Genomic DNA, 8,302 nt, shown 5'->3' with positions numbered 1-8,302 from the left:
TCAAATTACCAAGGGCACCAGCCGTAACATTAACAGTGGATTCAACCACACGAGTCAGTTGTCTCAGGTTCCTTCTATTGACCATAGGTCCCCAAAACAGCAGGAAACCCAAAAAGAAGTCTCCCGCTTCCTGACCGGCAGTATCCTCCTTACTAACCACGCCTCTTACAACTCTGGTCTTGTGATAATCAGAGGCAGCAGTAAATGTTGGCGGTAGCAAGTTTGCAATATAACATGTGCCCGAGAAATCAGGGGGCAACCATGTATATGCTCGGTCATTGCAGACAAAATATGTACCCTTGGCAGCCAAAAACGCAGGGGAAAACTGTGATGGAAAAGTGTACGTTTCAGTACAGTCACTTTTCCCCAGTTGAGCTCTTGGATTCTGACCATTACCTTGTAAACAGAACCGACCTATGTGGGGTACGACCCAAATTGGGGATGAGATTTTTCGCTGCCTTTCACCCAGACTAATGCTATACCCCATCGCGTTCCAACCTACATAAGCTCGCAATTCATCCTTGGGAATAGATGAGTATGCGTCGATATCTCTGCTCATATCGGCAACTCCTTTCATTAAGGCTTTATTATTTGTGCTAGGTCTGATGGAACGCGGTTGTCGCGGGGAGTAGGCATCTAATGCAAAAAGAAACATGGTCTGGAATGCCCATGACGATCCATTATAGCTAAACGGCAGCACTAGATAAGGAATACCCTTGTTAATGGTGTGTGGCATTAAACCACACACCCAGCAATTGGTTGTATTCATGACTAGTTGGTGCTGGTGCAGGAGTTGAATGAATGAATTGTTTACAAACTCGGAACGTCTAGCTTGTTCATGTTCAGGCAGAGGGTGAAAAGAGTGCAAGGAGGCAGTAGGAGGAGGTATAGGCTGTACAGTGGGTGCAAATGGCACTTGAGAGGAGAAGAATACATAACCTACAGTAAACACCATCATACTAAATAATACAAACAGACATAATAATACAAAACGTTTGCTCTTCATTATTTTACATATTTTCGTCTTAAAGTTAATTTCCTCAGCGGGTCTCTCCATCTTGAAAAACTCCATCCTCTAATCGTGCCGCTCGCGGCGGGTGACTATCTTCTGCTAAGGAGTACGCCTGTCAGTCCAGCGAACGCCCTAGACCAACCAGAACCGTTGACCTAACGTCTTCGGCTTGTACCCCAAAGTCTTGGCACCGCGACCCTGCGGCTGAACCCGGATGGTGGTTCGAAAAACAAAAAATCAAAAAGTCCTTCAGATGGGAGAGCTATAATATCAAAAAATAGTAAGGGAAGAGAATTTTTATTTGTCCATAGGCCTTGGTCTCAAATTATATCGGTTTCTGCCAGGTACTGTCTGGTCTTGAAACAAGAGTTCAGGCTCTGTGGTGTCCAATCGAATTGACGGTGGCACAGCTTCTTGCAAAATATCGTCACCTTCTTGTTCTGAAGTTGTGCCTCTTACACGTGCATCACTAAATGGTACAAAACGAGGTACAGTGTCTGTTTCAGAGTCAGCGATACCCTCCTGGACCCACCGGTCATATGGTAGGGGCAAAGGGATCCGTTTGCAGTGGGCGCCGTGAATCCAATTCTTTTTCCCTTTCACTCGAACCGCTGATCTTGTCGATAGAAGTACGAGGTGAGGGCCGATCCAACGGGGCTCATCGTTGTTCTTTCGCTGAAAGTTTTTCACGAGTACCCATGTGCCAGGGTCGATATGGTGTCCTGGAGCTTCAGAGGCCTGGGGGAGAGTATCGTGCACCTGTTGGTGTAAAACACGCAATTTAGCCGTCAATTCATACAGATAGTCAAGCAGTACTGGATGTTCGATTTCGCTGAATTTTGTCGGTCTTGGCACACCCCATACATTGGCCGGGCGGCCAAAAGCCACTTCATATGGACTAAGTCCCACTCGTGAATGCACAGTCATTCTGGTGGATAGGAGTGCTAAAGGCAGAGCGTCAGGCCATTTAAGACCGGAGCTCGCCTGGATTTTGGCCAGTTTGAGCTTCAGAGTGCCATTGTAGCACTCTACTAATCCAGCTGATTGGGGGTGATTTGCAGCGTGGAATTTCTGCTTTATCCCTAACCCCTCACACACATTCTTCATCACTCGACCCACAAATTCACTCCCATTATCACTCCACACCATTCTTGGCATTCCAAACCTAGGGAAAAATTCTTTCACAAGGGCTTTGGCTGTGGACAAAGCAGTGTTGTCTTTCAGGGGATATGCTTCTATCCATTTCGAAAAAGCGCAAACAACAACCAGTACATATTTCAAGTTGTTGCACCTTTCCATGTGGATAAAATCTAGCTGCAAAACCTCAAATGGATATGATGGAGGTGCAAAATGACCAGCTGGAGTCGGGGTTCCTCTACCAGGGTTGTATTTCAAACATACCATACAATTCTTGACCACATTCTCTGCACACTTGGGAATTCCAGCATTCTGCCATACTGGGGCCAACAACTTACAGATTCCTTTCACACTGATATGTGCCATTCCATGTGCCATAGTAACCACTGGAAGCACATATGCATCAGGTAGCAACCATCGCCGATGTTCTGACAAATCAACCCAACAACCATTCTCATCCAATTTACCCTTGCTTTCTCTCCACTTGCTCAACTCTTTCTCTGTGGCTTCAGCTTGAAGGGACTTCACACTCTCTGTCGTGTCTTCACACATTCCAACCTCACCAACCCATCTTGCAGGGCCTGCAACATACATTCGAGTCTTCACATCTTTTGCTGTTTCTTTCGCGATTTCGTCAGCAAATGCATTACCACGACCAACATCATCAGTGACTTTCTTGTGCGCACTGCATTTCATAATCACAACTTGTAACGGTAGGGTCAGTGACTCAAGGAGATCATTCACCAACTTGCCATTCTGAATTTTAGCTCCATGCGAAGTCAGGAATCCACGTTCTTTCCACAATCGCCCAAAACTATGGGCCACACCAAAGGCGTACTGGCTGTCAGTATATATGTTCACTTTCATTCCTTCATACAACACGCATGCTCTTGTAAGGGCAATTAATTCTGCTGCTTGAGCCGAATTATGTGGCACACGTGCAGTTTCAACGATCGTTTGCAAAGTCGTGATAGCATATGCAGCAGTCGTATCACCATTCGGAAGCTTGAAGCACGAACCATCCACCCATAAGGTACCATCACACTCAGTCAGGGGAGTATCTTTAAGATCCACTCTCCCTTTTGTCTCTTCTTCTGTTCTGAACAGACAATCATGCTGTTCAATCTCATCTATGTCTGCTGGAATCGGCAATAATGTAGCTGGGTTCAACGTGTTGCATCTCTTTATGTGTATATGGTTTCCCAACAGTGTCAATTCATATCCTGACAATCGAGCACTAGTTAGATGCTGTGTCTTGGTCCTATTTAACAGTGTGTCCACAGCATGTGGAACCATAACAATCAATGTGTTATCCATTACCAATCCAGCAGACTGTCGAATAGACATAGCTGCTGCGGCTGTAGCTCTTAAACAACTTGGCAATGCCCTCGCTACCGGGTCCAAGGTTGACGAAAAATACGCGCATGGACGCGGTCTCTCTCCAAAAGGCTGTTTTAACACTGATAATGCGCAACCGTCCTTTTCATGAACATACAATGTAAAAGGCTTACTGTAGTCGGGGTTACCCAACACAGGAGCTGAACATAATGCATCACGCAATTCCCCAAAACTTTTCTGACACTCCTCAGACCATGGGATAGGATTCGGTGTATTTTTACATGGTAATGCTAACAAAGGTTTCGCCAGCAAAGAAAAATTCGGTATCCAGTGCCTACAGTATGAAGTAATGCCCAAGAAAGCACGCACTTCTCTCTGTGTTCTTGGCACGCTCAATTGTGCAATGGCTTGAATTCTTTCTGGGGTCAGTTTCCTTCCCTCCTTCGATAAGAGATGACCTAAGTAGGTCACTTCATGTCGACAATATTGCAGTTTTGAGAGAGACACTTTATGATGAAAGGCAGACAAATGACGCAACAATGACAATGTAGCTTCTTTGCAAATCTTTTCAGTATCCGCGGCGATTAGTAAATCGTCAACGTACTGAATAAGGATAGCGCCACTAGGTAAAACAAGTGCATCAAGCTGCGCTTTTAAAGCTTGACTGTATATTGATGGACTTTCACAGTAGCCCTGTGGAGCGCGTTTAAAGCGGAAGCTTCGACCTCCTAGACTGAAGCCAAAAATGTCCCTACTCTCCTCTACAATTGGGATGCTAAAGAAAGCATTCTTTAAATCGATCACTGAGAACCATGCAGCGGAGGCTGGAATCATAGTTAACAAGGCAGTTATATCAGGGACAACTGGAAACTGTGGCACAACAATCTTATTTACCTCTCTAAGATCAATCACAAATCTGTAAACAGGTGGCTGTGAAGTGTCCGTACGTTTTAAAACAGGTAAAACAGGACTATTGCAAACGTTGCCTCTTGTTTCTTCAATTACACCCTTTTTAATCAAATCACTGACAATTGCTAACAACGCTTTCTGACCTTCATTGGAGATCTTGTACTGGGGAATGCGTGGCAATCTGACATTGGCTTTTAAGGTGACTACATATGGCGGTATTTCCAAGAGACCCACATCATTGGGACCAGTAGCCCAAAGGACATCCGGACGGGATGACAATTCAGGTGGCAATGTATTCTTTGACAAATACATCGGGGAAATCACTTCCTTACCTAATGTAAGTTGTACTCCTGAAGGGGAACAATATAGCGTTGCATGCAATCTTTTTAACAGATCCAACCCTAACAGATTTTCACCACAACCTGTCGTTAGGATGAGGGGTGCTTTTAACTCACAAGGTCCAACAGAAAGTGGCATAGGACTAGAAATCGGGTTCCTAACTGGGGCGCCAGAAAAACCTACTGAAACATTCATTTAGCCAGACAAAGGCGCGCCAGGGAGTTTTGAATGCATAATTGAACTCTTTGCAGCACCAGTGTCCAGCAGAAAGGGCTCTGTTAAACCCGCTGTAGTCACCTTAACATACGGTCCACTCTGATCCACTGGTACTGAAACAACTCCCTCTCTCTGTCTATGGCTGTCCTAGTAATCATTACCTTCCACATTGTCGTCTTCTGCATAATAATCATTATTATAGTACTGAGCTGTATTGCCAGTTGCATTGGCTTGCTGATCAAAGCTATTTATCGTATTTTGAGGCGGAAGAGGACGCGCGTTCTGGGGAACATTTCCACACCCTCTACCTCTAGGAGCTTGCTGACCACCTCTACCTCTTGCGCCATACGCATTATTAGTACGCTGCAACAATTTAGGACAACTATACTTAAAATGACCTTCTTCTCTGCAATATGAACATTGATTGGGACCTACAGGGATACGTGGTTGATAATACCCATTTATTTGCTGGTTATTCTGAAACTGTTGGGGTTGCTGATAGATACCTTGGGTTTGCCTATAATTATTCTGACCTCCACGTGGCGGATAAGCCTGTTGTAAAAGGACCTTCGTTTTCAATTCTTTCGTTTTCTTGTCTGTTCTATCCTTCTCGTCTTTATCTCTATTTTCGTAATACTGTGCAGTAGCCAGTATTTGCGCTGAAGAGGAAACAGCCCAAGAACTCTCTGAATCTTTTAATTTCTTACACAACTCGGGAAGTAGATTCTGCACAAATTTATCAACAAATAACCGTTGGCCACCTTCAGTACTCATGTCTTGACCACTGTGGTCGATAAACGTTTCTTCAAACCTTGTGAAGAAATCGGACACTGTTTCATCTTTCTTCTGCTTGCATGCGGATAGTTTATCCCAATTCACGCGCATCGCGGGCATTATAGTTTTCATGTAGGTAATAATTCTACCAGGGAGGTCTGCTACGAGGGGCTCAGGTTTTGCACCACCAACTTGTCTAGTGTCTGCGGCAATGATATTAGGCCATGTGCCCCCTAGTTCTGCAGCATGATCCGTATTACGAATGGATCCCCATAAAGGCTGTGGAACCACATTCCCGAACAGCATATCTATGTCAGCCAGATTCATGACACACGATTCTGCAGTTTGTGATAACTCCTTATAATATCCTGTAGGGTTTTTACGGGGGTCAGGCAATGTCTGCTTAAGCGCTAATACCTCAGAACGCTTCCATGGGACATGTAACCAAACACGCTGAAAATGTGCTGGAACAGCTGGATTAGCATTTGCATCAGCAGGTTTCCAAACTGGAGGAACCTCACGCATCGGATATTGACGCGCTTTTACCTTTTTCCCCACAGGGAATTCCTGTTCGAACAATGATTGCTGACAATCGCCATTCCTGAAGGACAGTAAAGTCGCAACTGCTTTATCTACATCGGGGCCCACAATTGTACCTGTTCCAAAATCAAATCGCACTCGACACAACTCCTGCGGGATTGTGTTTGAACCATGATCTTCCAATTCCTCACAGAGGAATTCACACATTTTGTCAAACACATACCTCTGTTTTGGGCCGTCCCATTGGTGAAAAACGTTAACAACTGATTCCACATCATAGAGTGAAGGGAAAACAATCCACCTACGCGCCATATGATCTAATACCTCTTTCTCTTCAGGATTAGGCAGCTGACTACGCAACTGCTTACGTTGTAAACCAGGGGTCATACTAGATGACCCAAAGAGAGGCGACATTAAACTAGTAACTACATTAGCTAGTCGTTGTCGTGCTGAAGGAGAAGTTGAGGCGAAAACGGGGGCAAAGACAGAGGGAAGAAAAGCGGGTGCAGATACAGGTACCTGGGTAGTGTAAGGAAGAGCGCCAGGGGAGGCAGCTGATGTACTAGGCAAAGTCGCAGGAAGCGCGGGGGCAACAGGTAACAAAACTGGTGGCCCTTGAGAGGGCTGCACTGCAGGGATAGGAGCCAGCTGAGGAGGAGCTGGCAGCTGTGAGAAGGCTTGCGGCACATTAACTGGAGGCTGCACATTCACGAGCTGTGGAGGCGCTGTGGCATTTTGCGCATACGGGGCTGGCGAACTTAGCAAATGGGACATTAGGGAATCTTTCTCTTTCTCTTTTGTCTCATCTTGTACAAGGGGTGACAAAACTGGGTAACATTTATCGATCCCTAGTTTGCGCTGTCTCTGTAACTGCTCATTCATTTGTTCCTCCTCATTATCTTTAAATTGCACAGCTGCTTGCATCATTGACATACCTTTTTCTCTCTTATTCCTTTTCGCTAGCTTAATTTCCTTCTGTTTGGCTTCCTTTCGCCATAGGCGGAAAGAATCAAACATCGCCGGCCGGGCTTTCTTTCTAAACAATTTAACTTCCAAATTATCTAAGATATCTGTATCGAAACTACAATTTTGGGGCCATTTTAAAACACCGTCCTTTCTGGTGTATCGGATCCATACTTTATTATATGCAATGGGGCCCACGCCATGTTTTACATAAAGCTCATAAGTTGGAGTTCCAATTGGAGGAACCGGACATGAATCCTCTAATTGGAAATCCCTTCTACAACCCAAACAAAACAATCTTCCAAATACACTAGAACCAGGCATCTTCGCTCACTAGTCTAGTTTCAAACTTCAAAGGATTATCGAATACGATAGTCTCGTGAATACACGAGTCCTCTGGCTTTGGCACTTGTAAGTTCCAAATCAAAGCGATCCCGAAGGATACCAAATTCCCGAAGGATACCAAACAAACTGGGAGACGCTCCACTTATACTTAACTGAATATCGATGATCGATGGCGTCACCAGAAGACTCTCTCAATTGTTTCGCTCTACCAAATCGTCAAGGGTCCAAAACAGGGCGATTAATCAGGGCAACAGTCCTTCGTAGCCGTCGGGACGCGGAGAACCTCGCAGAAAAGACTTTCGGACCACGTCGACATGCAGGGGTCGATGAAGTGGCGGCCTTCCTCCGGAATTTCCACACGAAGCTCCTCACGAACCTCTGGCTTGGACCGGTACCGCTGAAATCGCCCAACGTTGGGCGCCAACTGAAGTACTGGGTTTTTAAAGCCCAGCGGTGCAGGGGAACACACCCTAAGACTTCGAGTTCTTCCTGTTTCAGAAACACAGAGTCTTCTAGGTGAAGTCAAAGATCTTGTTTATTGGCTGCAGACCAATTACAGGTATCCGAGAAGTACAACACAATGTATGTTCTCAGGAGACTGCTTCAACTTACAGAAACGGCCTTCTCCTTATATACAAAATATCATGCTTCAGGCACACATTCCTCGTTTTACGATATGGTCATTCACATGTATTCATTACAAACGAAAAGGCAGAGTCATGATGACCA

This window comes from Triturus cristatus, chromosome 3_2 (assembly GCF_964204655.1).
Source record: "Triturus cristatus chromosome 3_2, aTriCri1.1, whole genome shotgun sequence".
NCBI lineage: Eukaryota > Metazoa > Chordata > Amphibia > Caudata > Salamandridae > Triturus > Triturus cristatus.
The sequence above is the reverse complement of the archived record's forward strand: the minus strand, read 5'-3'. Positions refer to the sequence as shown.